Source organism: Mus caroli, unplaced genomic scaffold (genome assembly GCF_978045245.1).
Source record: "Mus caroli unplaced genomic scaffold, Mus_caroli_1 scaffold_15, whole genome shotgun sequence".
Lineage (NCBI taxonomy): Eukaryota > Metazoa > Chordata > Mammalia > Rodentia > Muridae > Mus > Mus caroli.
This window is the reverse complement of record NW_028227270.1, coordinates 110,178,955-110,198,138: the sequence shown is the minus strand read 5'-3', so window position 1 is coordinate 110,198,138 and position 19,184 is coordinate 110,178,955. Positions and strand designations below refer to the sequence as shown.

Here is a 19,184-nt window from a genome sequence, read left to right as displayed (position 1 = left end):
TATGGATAATTTTCATTATAAAACTATACTTAAAAATATCAATACATAAACATGTAAATAAAGCTCAGTTATAATTACCTGCAAGTGAAGAGCCTCTGTGGTATGTATCATGATGGGAAAGGATATGGTTCACTCAATCCACAGTCCACTGAGCAAGTCAGAACTGAAGTAGATGCCATTTCTGGTCATATCTACAAAGACACAAAAGACAATGACAATATCAGTCAAGAGATATCAGTAATACCATTTTCACAAGAGTGTCTTTTCAAGCTTCACCAGTAACAGAAGTAATAGATGTCTGACAAAAAAACTAAAACAGAAAATGCACAGGAGGGAACTTCATTTCCATAGCTCTCTTTTGCCCAGTGGTAAAGTACAGTAATGAGAACACATTGTTTATTTAATGTGTAAAGTATGACTAAGAGTTAAATTTAGTTCAATGCTAAGTATGATTAAGAAGTGGATGGAGAAGAAAGTTGCTACAGCACTTCTGGGAAGACATAAATCTATCAGTAAGAAACAAAATAAACCAAAAGCAAACATACCCTCTGATAAGGATTTGACATGTTCTGAGATTTATGCTAATTTCTGACTATGATATTTCATTTAGTGTTGATTCAATGTAGATCGCCATCTTGTTTTACAAATTCCAAGGATTAGATCTGACACCATTGAGAACATGCATGTTACTACTTGTGTCCCACAGTCAGGTAGCATGAGGGACAGATCTCAAGAATATCACACAAGGTAAAGCAAATGAGTCTTGTTTGCCCCTGTGGCTCTTTAAAATGTTCTATTCCTTGCTGCTTTTCAATATAGATGTGACCAAAGCTCTCATTCCATGACAGTGCCTGGAACATGTAAGTATTTTCTGAGTGAATAAAAAAAGTATATGGTACCCACAATTTTAGGCACTAGCATGTAATTTTCAGGGTCTGAATTAATACTTTTGCCAATCTTGTAATTTACTGGTCAGTGTTATCTTCTTGTTTAAATACATCCCCAAGGGATGTATTTGTTGGTCCCAAGGAACAAGGTGGAGTAGCCATTCTAATATCGAATAAAATCAACTTTAAACATAAGTTCTCTAAAAAGACAAGGAGGGTCACTTCTTACACATTAAAGACAAAATTTACCAAGATGAACTCTCAATTCTGAACATCTATGCTCCAAATGCAAGGGCATCCACATTCATTAAAGAAACTTTGCTAAAACTAGGGGGGAACTAGAATGAAGTATTTGAAAAAAATCATTTGAGTGGAATTCAAATATGTTCTTTAACAATTACATGTTAGTTGTTTAAATTAGTTTAATTAGAAAATTTCTTCAAGGCTCAAACTCAGTGGACAGAGCCCAGAGGACTCTCCATGCTGCAGGCACCCTAGCAAACCCAGGATCTTAGGAGCACTGGTGAGTGGAACCTAACATCTGTTCAAAACAACTGTGAAGGGCCTGTGCCAGCAGGAGCAGGGACACAGGAAACCTGCCTGACCAGCAGCTCCAGTTCCTGCTGGTCAGTGTTGGTCTACATTGGTTTCGAACACAGCGGATGTCCCCTTGGTCCCCAGAGAAGACAGCCACATGAACAGAATCCCAACTCTAGCAACAAAACTAACAGGAAGCAATAATGACTTTTCCTTTTTTTGATATGTAAATGTTTTATTATTTTTTTAATTTTTAATATTTTTATTACGTATTTTCCTCAATTACATTTCCAATGCTATCCCAAAAGTCCCCCATACCCTCCCCCCCACTTCCCTACCCACCCATTAATATCTCTTAATATCAATGGACTCAATTCCCCAATAAAAAGACATAGACTAACAGACTGGTTAAATAAACAGGACCAACATTTTGCTGGATATGGGAAACCTACCTCAGGGACAAGACAGACACTACCTCAGAGTAAAAGGCTGCAAAACAATTTTCCAAGCAAATGGTCCCAAGGAACAAGGTGGAGTAGCCATTCTAATATCGAATAAAATCAACTTTAAACATAAGTTCTCTAAAAAGACAAGGAGGGTCACTTCTTACACATTAAAGACAAAATTTACCAAGATGAACTCTCAATTCTGAACATCTATGCTCCAAATGCAAGGGCATCCACATTCATTAAAGAAACTTTGCTAAAACTCAAAGCACACATTACACCTCACACAATAATAGTGGAAGACTTCAACACCCCACTCTCACCAATGGACAGATCCTGGAAACAGAAACTAAACATAGACATATGGACACTAACAGAAGTTATGAAACAAATGGATTTAATAGATATTTACAGAACATTTTATCCTAAAACAAAAGGATATAACTTCTTCTCAGCACCTCATGGTACCTTCTCCAAAATTCACCATATAATCAGTCACCAAACAGGCCTCAGCAGATACAAAAATATTGAAATAATCCCATGCATCCTATCAGATCACCATGAACTAAGGCTGATCTTCAATAACAACATAAATAATAGAAAACCCACAAACAGGTGGAAGCTGAACAGCAATCTACTAAATGATAACTCGGTCAAGGAAGAAATAAAGAAAGAAATTAAAGTCTTTTTAGAGTTTAATGAAAATGAAGCCACACCATATCCAAACTTATGGGACACAATGAAAGCAGTCCTAAGAGGAAAACACATAGCTCTCAGTACCTTCAAAAAGAAGCTGGAGCGAGCATACAGTAGCACCTTGACAGTACACCTGAGAGCTCTAGAAAAAAAGGACTCAAATTCACCAAAGAGGAGTAGACTGCAGGAAATAATCAAACTCAGGACTGAAATCAACCAAGTGGAAACAAAAAGAACTATTCAAAGAATCAACCAAACCAGGAGCTGGTTCTTTGAGAAAATCAACAAGATAGATAAACCCCTAGCCAGACTAACTAGAGGGCACAGGGACAGTATCCTAATTAACAAAATCAGAAATAAAAAGGGAGATACATAAACAGAATCTGAGGAAATCCAAAAAATCATCAGCTCCTACTACAAAAGCCTATACTCAACAAAACTGGAAAACTTTGTTGAAATGGACAATTTTCTAGACAGATACAAGGTACCAAAGTCAAATCAGGATCAATTGACAATCTAAACAATCCCATATCACCTAAGATAATAGAAACAGTCATTAATAGTCTCCCAACTAAAAAAGCCGAGGACCAGATGGGTTTAGTGCAGAGTTCTATCTAACCTTCAAAGAGGAATCAATTCCAACACTCCTCAAACTATTCCACAAAATAGAAACAGAAGATACTCTATCCAATTCATTCTATGAAGCCACAATTACTCTGATACCTAAACCACACAACGACCCAACAAAGAAAGAGAACTTTGGACCAATTTCCCTTCTGAATATTGATGCCAAAATACTCAATAAAATTCTCACAAACCGAATTCAAGATTACATCAAAACGATCATCTATCACGATCAAGTAGGCTTCATCCCAGGGATGCAAGGATGGTTCAATATATGGAAATCTGTCAACATAAACAAACTCAAAGACAAAACCACATGATCATTTCATTAGATGCTGAGAAAGCATTTGACAAAGTCCAACACCATTTCATGATAAAAGTCATGGAAAGATCAGGAATTCAAGACCCATACCTAAACATAATAAAAGCAATATACACCAAAGCAGTAGCCAACATCAAAAGTAAATGGAGAGAAGCTGGAAGCAATCCCACTAAAATCAGGGGCTAGACAAGGCTGCCTATTGTCTCCCTACCTATTCAATATAGTACTTGAAGTCCAATCCAGAGCAATTAGACAACAAAAGGAGGTCAAAGGAATACAAATGGGAAAGGAAGAAGTCAAAATATTACTATTTGCAGATGTTATATAGTATAAGGTAGTGATGCCAAAAATCCCACCAGAGAACTCCTAAACCTGATAAACAAATTCAGTGAAGTACCTGAATAAAAAATTAACTCAAACAAATAAATGGCCATTCTTTACACAAAGGATAAACAGGCTGAGAAAAAATTAGGAAACAATAACCTTCACAATAGTAAAAAATAAGATAAAATAACTTGGTGTGATTCTAACTAAGGAAGTGAAAGATCTTTATGATAAGAACTTCAAGTCTTTGAAGAGAGAAATGGAAGAAGATCTCACAAGATGGAAAGATCTCCCATTCTCATGGATTGGCAGAATCAACATTGTAAAAATGGCTATCTTGCCAAAAGCAATCCACAGATTCAATGCAATCCCCATCAAAATTTCAATTCTTTACTGAGTTAGAAAGGGTAATTTGCAAATTCACCTGGAATAACAAAAAAAAAAAAACCTAGGATAGCAAAAACTATTCTCAACAATAAAAGAACATCTGGGGGAATCACCATGCCTGACTTCAAGCTGTACTACAGAGGAATTGTGATCAAACAAACAAACAAACAAATAAAAACAAAAAAACTGCTCAGTACTGGTACAGTGACAAACAGATAGATCAATGGAATAGAATTTAAGACCCAGAAATGAACCCACACACCTATGGACACTTATCTTTGACAAAGGAGCTAAAATCATCTAGTGGAAAGAAGACAGCATCTTCAACAATTGGTGCTGGGTTAACTGGCAGTTATCATGTATAAGAATGTGAATTGATCCATTCTTAATTCCTTGTACAAAGGTCAAGTCTAAGTGGATTAAAGAACTCCACATAAAACCAGAGATACTGAAACTGATAGAGGAGAAAGTAGGGAAGAACTTCGAAGATATGGGCACAAGGGAAAGATTCCTGAACAGAACAGCAATGGCTTGTGTTGTAAGATCAAGAACTGACAAATGGGACCTCATAAAATTGCAAAGCTTCTGTAGGGCAAAGGACACTGGCAATAAGACAAAAAGGTCACCAACAGATTGAGAAAAGATCTTTACCAATCCTAAATCTGATAGGGGGTTGATATACAATATACATAAAGAACTTAAGAAGTTGGACTCCAGAAAACCAAATAACCCTATTAAAAGTGGGGGTACAGAGCTAAACAAAGAAGCCTCAACTGAGGACTACAGAATGGCTGAGAAGCACCTAAAAATGTTCAACATCATTAATCATCAGGGAAATGCAAATCAAAACAACCCTGAGATTCCACCTCACACCAGTCAGAATGGATAAGATCAAAAATTCAGATGGTAGCAAATGCTGGCGAGGATGTGGAGAAAGAGAAACACTCCTCCATTGCTGGTAGGACTGCAAGCTTGTACAACCACTCTGGAAATCAGTTTGGTGGTTCCTCAGAAAATTGGACATAGTTCTACTAGAAGATCCAGCAATAGTTTTCCTGGGCATATATCCAGAAGATGTTCCAATTGGTAAAAAGGACACATGCTCCATTATGTTCATAGCAACCTTATTTATAACAGCCAGATGTTTGAAAGAACCCAGATGTCCCTCAACAGAGGAATGGATACAGAAAATGTGGTACATTTACACAATGGAGTACTACTCAGCTATTAAAAACAATGAGTTTATGAAATTCTTAGACACATGGATGGATCTGGAGGATATCATCTTGAGTGAGATAACCCAATAACCGAAGAACATACATGATATGCACTCACTGATAAGTGGATATTAGCCCAGAAGTTCAGAATCCTTCTTAGAAGGGGGAATAAAATACCCATGGAAGGAGTTACAGAGACAAAGTTAGGAGCAGTGACTGAAGGAATGACCATCCAGAGATTGCTCCACTTGTGGATCCATCCCATAAACAGCCACAAAACCCAGACACTATGGCTATAGAAGATGTCAACAAGAGCCTGATGACAGGATCCTGATATAGCTGTCTCCTGAGGGCCTTTGTCAGTGCCTGATAAATACAGAAGTGGATGCTCACAATCATCCATTGGAGGGAGCACAAGGTCCCCAATGAAGGAGCTAGAGAAAGTACCCAGGGAGCGGAAGGGGTCTGCAGCCCCATAGGAGGAACATCAATATGAACTAACCAGTACCCCCAGAGCTCCTTGGAACTAAACCACTAATCAAAGAAAACACATTGTGGGACATGTGGCTCTAGCTGTATATGTATGTAGCAGAGGATGGCCTAGTTGGTCATCAATAGGAGGAGAGGCCCTAGGTCCTGTGAAGGTTCTATGCCCCAGTAGAGGGGAATGCCAGGACTGGAAATGGGAGTGGCTAGGCTGGGGTGAAGGGGAAGGAGGGAGGGTATAGGGGATTTTTGGAAGAAAAACTAGGAAAGGGGATAACATTTGAAATGTAAATAAAATATCTAATAAAAAAGAAGTCAGAAAAAAAAAGAAAAAGAAAAAAAAAAGAAAATCTCTTTAAAGACTGACACACTTAAACAGTGAAATTTTACCAAGAGAAAACAACACAGTCTAGTTCTATATTAGACAGTAGTTTGGTTATTAACTGAGATACTTTCTCTCATCCTGTGATGTCCAGGGGGAAGGACTGCATGAATGCAGGGAAAACTGAAATTATGACAGTGTATTGGACTTATAGTGGGCAATCAGGAGCTAGAAACAGTTATCCTGGGATGGAGGGAAACAGTTGCATTGGAGGCTCCAACAGTTCACCCAATGAGAAAAGCAGCTTGGTACTGTGTGGTGCAGAGCAAGAGCATGAAGCTTGAGCTCCCTGTCTGGTTCTGAACAGTCCGTGAATTAAGAAAGGATTTACATCTCTCTATTTTTAGTCAAGTCAAAATAATTGCATAAGTGATCTTACTTTCAAATAACAGGCTGTATAAAATTATATTTGGTACATGGACACAGGCATTGGTTCACACAAGGTCTCTGGCTTCATTCACACTTCCCTGAGAGGACTGTGCCTCTGTGATATAATCTGGCTTGCTAGTCTCAACTGTCCATGCAGGAATCCTTCAGTTAAATCAGGAAATTGTCTCAATCCCCAAATGCTCAAGAGGGTTGAAAAAGTTTTGTCCACCCTTAAGAGCAAAAAGTGGACCAGAATAAGGCGGCCTAAATGAGAGGACAGCAAGCAAAGCTATAGGAAAGAAGTTGCATAAAAGGTTGTGTTACATGAAAGACTGAGGATGTGGTAGGGCCTTTCCAGTTAAAAGCCATCAGACAGTTATTGTCATTGTCAGAGCGCCTGCTTTGTGCTCTCAGTAAAATGCGAGAGGCTGAAGACAAGATGCCAAGGATCCGACTTTGCTCCCAGAAGAGAATTAGGCATAGGCAATGGAGAAAATGCCCAAACAGCTCCCTATCCAAGTATAACTTGGCTTGAAAGAAACCTGGGTTTGAGTTGGAAAAATTTGTCCCTGAGCAAAATTTCCAGCCTTTTCTGTTTGTTTGTTTTATAGTCTTGACAACCGATTTGATGGTGAAAGCCAACTTCTATCATATCCACAGCTTGAGTGTACATGAAACACCTAGTGTGCTTTGTCATGTGATCTTCATGGGCTGTGTTCTCTTGGCTCTAACTCTATTCCATGAGCATCCTCTCTGTTGCTACTGCTAATCCATCTGCTCTGCCTAATATGTGTAATTTCATTGTCAATGTGTAGGCATCTCCTGTGCTCCATTCTTAACTTTCACGTGTGTCCTCCCTGAGTAGATTACAAGTTTTGGCTTTGGGCATTCTCAAAGTAACCAGTAAAATAGCTTTAATTTGACAAAAGCCTAATTGATTCAGAATTCTAATCCAGGAGGTATAAATATTTTGACACAGTATTTGGCACATAACTCATTACTATATTCATATTAATCATATAAAATTTTGTCATATAGTATTTTGTCTACCTTGGAGCTCAGGAGGTAGCATAGTCAATACTTCCCATAAAAGCATAAAGACCCCAGTTATCTCCAAGAATCTATGTCAAAGTCCAGGAATGGTGGTGTGTATTTTTACTGCAGCACTGGGGGAGCAGATAAGATTTTTAGGGCTCAATGACCAGTGATTATGCTTAGTAAATTCTAGACTAGTGAAAAACTCTGCAGAGAGAGAGAGAGAGAGAGAGAGAGAGAGACAGAGACAGAGACAGAGACAGAGAGACAGAGACAGAGACAGAGAGACACAGAGAGAGAACACATCATATACCCACACATACATATAGCTTATGGGAATCAAGGTCTCCGTGACAAACACTTTATCCTCCGAGTCATCTCACAAGCACAGTATATAGAATTCTAAAGTCTAGACATTTTCAGACAACAAAATAAAAATTTTCTCACTATCACTTTAAGCTTATTTTCACAGATAATTTGCTGGGTAAACAATAATTGAAGTTGTTCTTGTATTCTTCTGCTAGTTTTTCAAAGGCCTTGATTACCTTCACCATCACATTCCCTATTTTTCCCAGATCCAATCCCCACAACCACTCACCCAACTCTGTGTTCTTTTTGTTTTGTTTTGCTTTTGAAACCAAACAAGACCAGTTTGTGCCTCCCAAATATTCTCAGATGAGAGATCTTCTATTGGAATGTGAGTGGCTTGCTATTTTTAACTACAAAAGGGAAAGAGTTAGCACTGTGTAATGTAAACTGTTAGACCTACATGATGGCTTAATACTTTAATAAATATGGAAGACACATGGGCATGCCATATATAAAAGCACAGAATATAAAATACTAAGTGCAGTCTTTGCTGTTACATTAGTGGACACTGGGTGGTTGGGGATAAGCTCTTCTCAGTTCCTTGGTTTTTCTGAGAGACTGAAAACCTTATGGAGTTCAAATGTGTTCTTAAAAGAACTTCTAAAGTAGTAATATCCAAGACCCTCACTATGGCCTCTCACTTCTCAGAATATGACTAGCATTATTAAGAGCTGTTTATTAGTCTATTTTACCAACTGCAATGAAAACATTTGGAGGGTATTACTGAAGTGAAGTTTTATTTGAAATGTAGTCATTTAAACCACCTACTTTACTTAAAATAGACACAGTTCACCTTACAGCTTCCCACTCGTCATAAGCAATTACCACATTATGATGCTGACTTCCTGCAAGCAGAGGTTGAATTATGCCAACATTTTTGGTGTCATTCTGATTTCTGACTGTAACAAATGCCTGAGAAGAACAAGTTATAGAGAAATTGGTTCATAATTTTGTGATGTCAATCACATTTTTTGCCCTGTTGTTTTTTTAGTGTATCATGGTAGGAAAGTATGGCAGAGAAAATCGGTTTCTGCAGGCAAATGAAAAAGAAAGAAAGAAAGAAAGAAAGAAAGAAAGAAAGAAAGAAAGAAAGAAAGAAAGAAAGAAAGAAAGAAAGAAAGGGAAAGGAAAGGGAAGGGAAGGGAAGGGAAGGGAAGGGAAGGGAAGGGAAGGGAAGGGAAGGGAAGGGAAGGGAAGGGAAGGGAAGGGAAGGAAAGGAAAGGAAAGGAAAGGAAAGGAAAGGAAAGGAAAGGAAAGGAAAGGAAAGGAAAGGAAAGGAAAGGAAAGGAAAGGAAAGAAAGAGAGAGAATTGGGCTGAGGTCTTGTTCTCTCATTCAAGGACACTTCCTCTGTTACTCCAAGACTTTGCACTGGGTTCTACTTCTTAAAGACTCTAGCATCCCCCAGAGTGGAAAGCTTCAGAATAAGTCTTCAGCACATGGGCCTGTAAGGGACACTTATGATCCATTGTTAATGTTGTGGTTCAAATGTAGAAAGTCCACCACGGACTTGTTTGTCTGTGACAGTTGGTCCTCAGTTTGTGGTGCAATTAGAGGATGCTCTGTATCTTCTAGAAATTGGGGCTTAGTTGGCAGGAAGAGGATGCTGGGATGGACCCTTGAAGATTATACATTGGTCTGCTTCTGCCTTGAGCTGTCTTTGTTCTCTGATTGGCTGAGATATCAGCAAGCTTCTATAAGCTGCCACTGTTTCAAAAAGGTGATGGTTTTGTAATGAGACCTTCCCTTATGCCTTCTCTGCTGTAGTAGACTCTACCCTCTAAACTTTGAGCCAAGATAAACCCTTTCTCCCTTAAGTCACTTCTGTCATGCATTCAGTCACCCTGATGAAAAACAGCAGCTAACACACAACACTGTGTTTTATCAAGGTAAATATGTCAGTGGGATGGCCTGGAAGGGGAACTGCAACCAGTAAACCACTTGCCTTGCAACCCTGGGGGTCCCAGTAACTCACATAAAAAGCCCAGCATGGTGCAGTCACTTATAACCACAGAGCTTTGTAGGTAGATCCCTGGGATCCAGAAATGACACCTGAAGTAGACTTCTGGGTTCCATCATCATGTACACATGTGTATACACATGTACACTAGCATGTACCTACATACACATGAGCAAAATGTCAACATACTGAAAAGACACTGAAATTCCTACTAAAAAGGGGCGAACTATTTGACCAGAGAAGTGCTGTGTCCAGAGAGACACTGAAGATGAACCTTTTAGAGGACATCTCACTGAGCACTCATCCCGACTTCAGATGTTCATCTGAAGGAAGTTCTGGCCCTCACCCCCACCCTCCCACCCCTGTGCTAACTCATGAAAACTGATTTTTTTCCGTATTCTTATCACATTATCACAGAACAAAGGCACAGCAAACTAACAGAAGTCCGTGGAATCAAAAGCACTGTGTCACAAGGAAAACATAAAAAGTGACATTGACTGCATGATTAGGAAGAAGGATCATCAGGAAATGGAATGGCCTCTGTGTGGGAGGGGTTGGCTCTTTCTCTCAGGATTATCCATACCCCGAGTCTCCTACTTCATAGAGCACCAGTTCAAGCATACTCAGGACCTAGGAGGCCAGGAAAACGGTGATTCGTGAGACATACATTGCTAATGGAGCTGGATTTTCTTATACAGACAGAGTTAGATGAAAAGGTTTTTCCTTCTCTTTGTTAAGATTGTTAAAAGCTTATTTCACTAGAGATAGTATTGTAGTTCTTTCCCTCTGCCATGTGGGATACAGAGATTAAACTTGGGTCATCAGGGTTGGCAGCAAACAGCTTTACCCACTGAGCCATCCTGCTGGCTTTTGAAATAACTATTTTAGTACCTTGCCTGGATGTCCTCGGTGGCTAGGTAGGAAATAATAAATCAAAGCGGGCTTCAGGAAAATGATCCAGGAGCAATGAAAGTAGGAGGCATTTCTAAGATTGTTTAAAATTGCTCTGGGGTGGGGTTATAGGTGTGTTTACACTTGTAATGACACAGCTGTCACTTTGTGCTCTTATTTATTGGCTATTAAACTTGAAGTGATCAGCCATACTGAAAATTAACTTGTATGCATGCTACTTTCTCTGGGCTGGTGTTCCAAAGGCTGTATCCTCTCAAGTTGAAATAAGGACAGTTAAATTAACTAGACAAAAAAAAAAAAAATCAGTGTGCTTTTTCATACATAACTTACAAACTAGAGCATCTCTGTAGTCTATCTGAATTTTACATCCAGCTCCAACATAATCTAATTGGGTTGAAATATCCATTTGGCAGACAGAGGACAAAGGGCTCTCTCCCATGCATCAGAGCTGCCGATGTGGCACAGAGGCGGTCAAGCCCTTTCGTTAAAGGGTGAGGAGGAGTTTAGGTAATGCAGAAGTTGGAGCAAAGGGCCAGCAAGGAGAACAGAGGAAGTGGCTTCCGGGGCGTCTGCCTCGGATGGAGGAAAGGATTAAAAGTCATTTTCAGACCAAGACTTATCATATTCACTAATTGCACTGAGGATAAGAACTACTTAAATCAAAGAAAAAGATGCTTGTAAAACCTTCCTGAAAGGCATGGCCATAAGCTCATTATTTTAAATCTCATGTGCTTCTGCTGTTCTCTTTCCTCCTTAGCTTTCTCCTGCCTCTCCTGTTGCCCTTCACTCTGTCCCTAGTCCCGCTTAGCAAGCACGCTGTTACAGTTAGCACTGCTCACATGCCTGCTCATGCCCAGGACGTGGGCAAGTGCTTTCCATGTACAGGCCCTATTCTCACAGTAATCTAATACTGTTAGGATCCCCTGTGCTTCACAGAAACTGGGGTTCCTAGTCTCATTGCCCGTGAGTAGATCTAAGATGGAATATACACAACTTGTTTTAAAATAAGACAATCCCAAGGAGAACTACATGTAAATGCAGAAGTCAGTTCAATACAGGACATCTTCATCATGTAAGGGACTGGAATGGGAAAGGTGGAATTTAGGAGTGACATTAAGTCATCCACCAGACCTCCCCTGGCCCCCCACCAAAAAAAAAATAAATTCTCTCAGTCTGTAAGTGGTGAAGAGCAGGTCACTTGAATCTGAACTGGGGCTCTTCCTTCCACTGATGATATTGGTCAAACAATTAAAAGCAAAATGCTCTTTTCAGACTGTACAGTTGGGCTTACTTAGGAATAGTTTACATAAGGAAACAGTCCTTTTGGTGTGAGGTTTGAAGGGATCTTATCAACAAACACAGAAGTGTAAAAATACAATCAAAATAGAAAACAGCTCCACCACCCTAGAAAGCCAGTCATGGTCCTGTGTGTCAGCTCTCTCCTAATACCCTAGCCCCAACAAACGACTTCGGTACTTGCACTTTCTCCCAGAATGCCATGCAAATGATGTCATACAGATTGAGTCCTTTTATGTAGGACCCATCTTACTCAGTGTATGAGAATAAAATTGCCACAAGCTATTGAAAGAGTTTTCTATCCTTCAGTTTGCATGCCTCTCCTGATGTAATACTACCTGGCTGTGACTGGTGCCTCTTATAGCTGGCTCTAAAATCAAGGAACACAAAGTCTATATTCTTCTACACAACTAGTTGATTATTCTGCATGTTGTAAATTTTGTACTTTTTTTGTACCCGACTGCTAATTTATTCAAAATTCTCCTAAAAATCTCTTGCCCCTTCCCCATATAAACATAACTAAAAATAATAAATAAGCTAAGGTTCTTTTTAAAAATGGTTGAAGTGTTGAAGTCAGTTTTGATCCATCATATGTTGCCATCTGCAGACAGGTGCATTCTAATGATGGATGGTGAGTGGATAGAGATAAATAAAGATAATTGCTAAGCAAAGTCACAGGTAATTACTGATATATAAAATACATGAATTATATGAAAGAGCTGGAACTTCATATTTTTCCATTTCTGAATTAGTAACTGGTTACCATTAAACACCATGCATGCTTCAGTCTGGTTAATTGCCTTTTCAAGCAAAGCAAGACTTACATATATGTCCCAGTAATGATTTCTTAATCTTTTTTTTTTCTTGAAAGGCAGTGTATGCCAAACCAGCCCATCAGACACTAGAAAAAGACATCAGTGAGTTCAGAAGTGAATGGGAGGTGATGAGGGGGTGGAACAAGTATAGATTTTTCCCTCTTAAGCCTGAATCAGCAAAGGAATAGCCAAGTTGGGTTCTTGGAGTCTTCCAGAAAAAGTATTTGATTTTTGTCTCTATCTCAAATTAAATTAATGCTCTTTTATTTCTCTCCTTCACCTCTGATTCCCTAGGATCTACATGTTCTATTTGTTATGAAGGCTACTAGGCACACTGCCAATCATGCTTTGACATCAGTTCTCTGATCGAAAAACTGATCATTGCTATCTATAGGTGGCTGCCACATTTGCTCTGCCATCACCGTGTCCTGAGCCTTCAAACAGATGGTCAGCTAAAAGTCCAGGGTGAACAGAACCAATTCAGGGCAAGAGTCCACCCCCTGTCAATGAAGATGGCAGGGGGACTTAGCAGGTCTCTCTGAGAGCCTGGCTCTTGTACAGCTGCAGGACTCAGGTCTGCCAAGCACCAGTGAGATGAGACCACAAGATCTTTCAGGACCCTGTTACTCAGAGGGACCATGGCAGCACGGGCTGTGGTGACATGCCATAGGCTCAGCATAAGAGAAAGAAAGCAGCGGTGATAAAGTGTATGACTGTGTCCTAGCTGTAGCCTAGGTATCTCTGAAGCTCAGTAAAGAACAACAGAGGATAACCTTTATTAAAGATTCTTTATGTCAATCACTTATACACTTTTCTTTTAAGCCACATTTCAGCCTTGTGTGGGACCTTCTTTAGGGGATGGAGGAGTTGAGAAACATGCATGAGCTCACAGGTTTCCATTTTGAGCTAAGCACTTGGCAAAACCTAGAAATACAAATTACAGATCATCATGCCCACCCTCCTACAAAGCAATCCTATAGCAGGAGAAAATATTTTTAAGAGTTTGAGTACATGACTAGGAAGCTTCTTCTCTGCTGGCTAGATTTCATAGTACCAGAAGGTGCTAAGCAGGCTGCTCAGGGAGTCATCAGCCTTACCCTCCTGTGAACTCTGCAAGCTACAATATTAACATGCATGGCAAGATATGCCCATGGATGCAATAATGACACATATGTTATGAGGATAGCGAGCCACATTCTGCTTCAGTTTAATGCTTCTTCTAAAGGAGGAAAAACATATGTCTGACATTGTAAATCTGCCCAAGAACCCATAGCTGGGAAGTTCACAAGCATCACTGATGAACCTACAGCAGCACGGGCTTTAATAACAATGAGATGAACTAGAATGGCATAGTTGGAATTTTACACATTCTTATTCTGTGATATGCAGTTAAGTATCTTATATTCTGTTTTATTTAATTTTCTATTGCTGTGTTAAAATCCCATGACCAAGACAAATTATAAAAGGGTCTAATTCATGGCTCATAATTCCAGAGGGATAGAGGTTATGACTATTATGGCAGGGGACATCAGGCAGCAGACAAGCGGGCATAGCTCTGGAGTGATAGCTGAAAGCTTATATCTTGAAAGAGTATTGTGATACTGAAAAAGCTAACTGGGAAACTGGGAATGTCATGGGCTTTTGAAATTTCAAAACCCACATGCAGTGACACACTTCCTCCTACAAGGTATGACTTCCTAATCCTTCCCTAACACTTTCTTAAACTGGGTATCAAATATTCATACATACGAGCCCAGGGGACCATGGTCAGTCAAACCAACACAGATGAAGTGTCTCCTTTCATACTCATAAGCTACCAATATAAGTATGTTGATTGTCATCCTTTGTATAGATGGGAAACTGAGGCTAATGAAGGTTAATTAAAACACCAGAAATCATTATCTAGTGAGTGATGGATTCTGGGTTGTAGTATCTGCCAAGAGATGCAAGAGCACCGAGGAGAGAGTAATTAACAGACACAGGAGCTCAGGCCAAGCTTCACAGGGAATTGCTTGACATTTAAACAGAGTCTGAAAATTGAAAGTGACGGTTCATCTTGAAGCAGAGAGCAAACATCCCAGACTTCAGGAGTATCAATTGGTAAGACACTCTTAGTTATCTCTGATTGTCAGCAGTCAACAGTGGTTGAGGAGAAGGCTGGTGAAGATAAGGTGAGTGGAAACATGAAAAGATACAAATCAACATTGGTACTGATTTTTTTTAAAGAGTTGGTTTAAAAATAAATCTAGTCTTCACAACTCTTGTTTAACAGTTTAGGTTTTGAAAATTCAATATCCTAGGCTTGGCCCCTCTACTTCTGTCATTTATTAACTATGTTACCTTGGTGAGCAAACTTTATCCAACCGACTGTCTTTTCATCTGAGAAACGAGGATAAATACAGTAAGTCTTCTGCAGGCTGTCAGCATGAAGCAAAACTGCCTTCATATAAGACTCACTATGGTTTGGAGATGTCAAAGGGACATAGTGAAAACTATTTTTTACCACTATGGCTTCTACAGTGGACAGACCAGTCTTGGTATACAACTGGTGGCAAAGACAATGTAACAGAAAAAATAAAGTCTAATAAATGATTCTGTGTTTAGTTCCTGGTTTAGGGATTAGTCTTATTCAACACAGGCCTGACACATGGAGCACATACTTGCACTTAACAGAAACAATGGCACAAACATGATATTGAGAAACTTTTATTAGCTAAAGGTATAGGGGACCTCACATTAGCTAGGGGTAAAGTACCAATGCCTGGTCAGCTGTTACATCCAGTGGGCAGGTGTACCATTATGCCTGGCTCAAGCTCTTGACTCAAGTAGAGATATTTTGTATCTGTGTCTACTAATAGTAAAAGTCAGTGATTCATGTGTGGTACAACCCCAACCAGACTTTATAGATTTGGAAGTAAGATTCAGCTGTACAAGACTGAAAAAAAGCATCCTATTAGGAGATGTGAATCAGGTTAATTGCAGGGTAATTTAGGTCAGCATCTCTTGCTTAGGGGCTATTTCAATGAAGACTGAGACAGGCTAGAATGGTAAAAGAGTCGTGCTTGTTTTAGTATGCTAGTTGTGAGGAAAGCTGGTATCTGAACTCAATCCCAACCACTCCCTAGAAGACCATGCCTCTTTCCAGTCCACTTTGAACCCAGCTCAGGCTGCAGGTAAGTTTAGCTCAGGATTTTCCAACCTGCCTTCCAAAGGAGTCTCTTGAGAAGCTTTAAGACCTAAGTCTGAGCTTCACTCCCAGGGATTCAGCTGAAATTGTCCTGTCTAGAGCCTCAGAAGCTTCTAAGATATCGACAGGGAGGAGTTGGGGGTGGATAGGGTCAAATATATGGTTTATATGGTTACAAACTTATCAATTAATAAATTAGGGGAAAAGGACCTTGGGATGACGGTGCCAAGTAGCCTAGATGTAGAAGCATTAAGATAGGCACAATATTAGGGGCTGTGTTCTTGTCTGACTCCACCACCCAAAGGCCTCAGGATAAGAAATTCCACAATAAGAATTTTCTTAAACACATTTATCTGGTATTAGTGTATACTTCGTGAACCTTGAGAATGGACATTGCCACAAGTCACTGAACATTATATTAATATATTTAGAATATCTCATTCTTAAGGAGAGGCAGAGCAATTTTTCCAGTGCGGGGGTTCAAGTTCTGTAAGGGGAGGGCAGCCTCTTTTTACTAAATGCCAGATTGCAGGAATGCACAATGGCAGGGATCTGTCTTCTGGAGAGATAAAGATAGAAGCTGTCAGTAAAACTGGTATTTATTTTGAAAATCACAGAAGGCTTGTTTCTAAAAAAAAAAAAAAAAAAAAAAGAGGGGGACAGGATGATAATATGAGAACTTAGTATGCATGTATAATATATACAATATAGTCCTTAAATCTCTAGGAATCTAGAGTGCACATATAGAGAGGGGCATCTCTTTGGCTATTTTCATTCATTAGCATATTCATAATCTTTACATTCTCTTTTTATTTGTAAAGCATCACTGTTGGGGAGTTTATTTCCTCTTGCACTGTTAATATATAAAGTATTCTTTGAACTAGTAGTCTATGAACTGGTCACCTTACTTAAGCTACTATAGCTATCTTGATCTGGGAAGCTCTTTTAACCTTTAGACTTCAGTGACCCTGGGTTTTCTACATTAAAGCAGAATGAAAGTGGTCAGGGAGCTACTTCCATGGTCAAGATGCTACAGATCCTAGATTTTAACTCTGCTTCTCAATCCTTCATGAGAAATAATGGGCTAATATAGAGCAACACATGAGTTATTGTAAGACAATTAGTTGATAGAGCAATAGACTCAAACTAAAACAAATACTCCCTGATCCATGAAATAAGTATTAGGTATTGGGTACTATAGTGGGAGCTAAAATTCCATGGGCAAAGCTAATGCATGTGTCCCCATGGATGCATGGCTGGCACGCTTGTGTGGAAGATCCACTATCCAGCCAACACATGCAGCAACTGGTGATTGTACTGTGACAGCTGCTGGAAAGAGAAACCCAGGGGAAAATGATAAACAATGGAGTGTGACATGATCATGGACCAAGAGCTGAAAAAAGCTTTTCTGAGGGGGCGACAGCTGGAATCTGAAGAGCTGGAGGCAAAGTGTTCCAAAAATTCAAAATATCAACAGGTGTGCACACCTGTGCCTTCATCTCCAGGGCCTTATGTTACCTCCATCACCATCTAACCATAAGCTCTGAAAAAAGTTCCCTGACTGAAAGGTTCAGACATGGAGGCAGTAAAGAAAGACAACTGTATACAATTTTAGTGGAATTGGCTAGGCTAGCTTACTTTGAGATCCTAAATTTACAGAGACAGCAAGATGTGCCAAATGGAAGTGTCATTTGCAGCTCTTGACTTTTCTAAAAGTTACTGCTAACACATCTGTGGAAGGCAGGCTCTGAAAGCACCAAAAGCAGTTCCGACACTGTGCTGGAATCCAGCAAGGGTGGTATGAAAAAGAAACCAGCATGACATTTTCCTTTGACAGTATCTCATTTCTTCCACCACACAACGCATAGGAGACTACTGGGGCAAGCCAGGAGACTGTGTTTGAATAGCAGTATGCAGTTATAAACTCTCTCTCTCTCTCTCTCTCTCTCTCTCTCTCTCTCTCTCTCTCTGTGTGTGTGTGTGTGTGTGTGTGTGTGTGTCTGTTTGCATGTGCATGCACACCCGTGTAGGTGTATATATTCAAGCATGCATGTGCATGTGTTTGTAGGAGGTTCATGTACATGGAGAAGACAGAGATCAACCACAAATGTTGTTATTCAGGAGCAGGCCATCTTAATTTTTAAGCCAGAGTCTTGCACTAGGACGTGGACTCCTACATTATGCTAGGCTGGTTGGCTCCCAAATCCCAGGGATCTACCTGTCTCTACCTTCTGGTCAGTGGGGCTGCAATCACACAACAAAATTCCCGTCTTTTTACAGGGGCACTGGGCATCTGAACTGAATTTCTCACATTTATGTGTTAAGCGCTTCTAAGTGGCTAATCTCTTAACAAGCATTCTTTAGATGTCTATTGTACATTAGACACAATCACACCATACTATGAAATAGACTTAGGAACAACATTGACACTGGATGGGTGATGCATAGTTCATCTCTCTTCATCACAGTGGGAATAATGGAAAGGCAGGTTTGTTCACAGCCTGCACTCAGATGCAGTTGGTTGTGGCATGCCTGGGCCTAGTGCAAGTAAATTATTCAGCTTCAGCTTCTTTATGTATATGATACATTCAAGTTCAAGATTCTTTTGTGATAACTTCATAAGGCAGTGTGGCAATCTGACTAGGCACATTAAAGTGATTCTACCTTGTATTTTATAAGTAGTTAATACACAACCTCAAATAATATACACACATGTTCAACATTCTGTTCATACCATCTATACTATCTATGTAAGCACGTCATACTTTCTCACTGTTGTATCTCAGGTAGTTTGCATGAGTGGGAAAACTACACAGTACCACCCACTAGACTGGATTAGTTCTGTACCCTATCTCCTAAGGAAAATTGATGCTTTGGGGACAGGGCTACAGCATTATAGTCTTCTCAATTAAGCCTGTCTGGGCCTGAAGTTTC

The 19,184-nt window shown here is 39.7% G+C and overlaps 1 protein-coding gene across 5 annotated transcripts in view; it reads right to left on the bottom strand.

Moving 5' to 3' along the window:
• The window catches only part of Chrm3 (cholinergic receptor muscarinic 3), a 475,736-nt gene that overhangs the window by 342,291 nt on the left and 114,261 nt on the right, over positions 1-19,184 (bottom strand). For all 5 annotated transcript variants that reach the window (XM_085831292.1, XM_085831294.1, XM_085831293.1 and 2 more), the window contains one exon: positions 79-191. The gene's annotated coding sequence lies outside the window, so the exon portion shown is untranslated. The remainder of the gene's footprint in view (positions 1-78; positions 192-19,184) is intronic.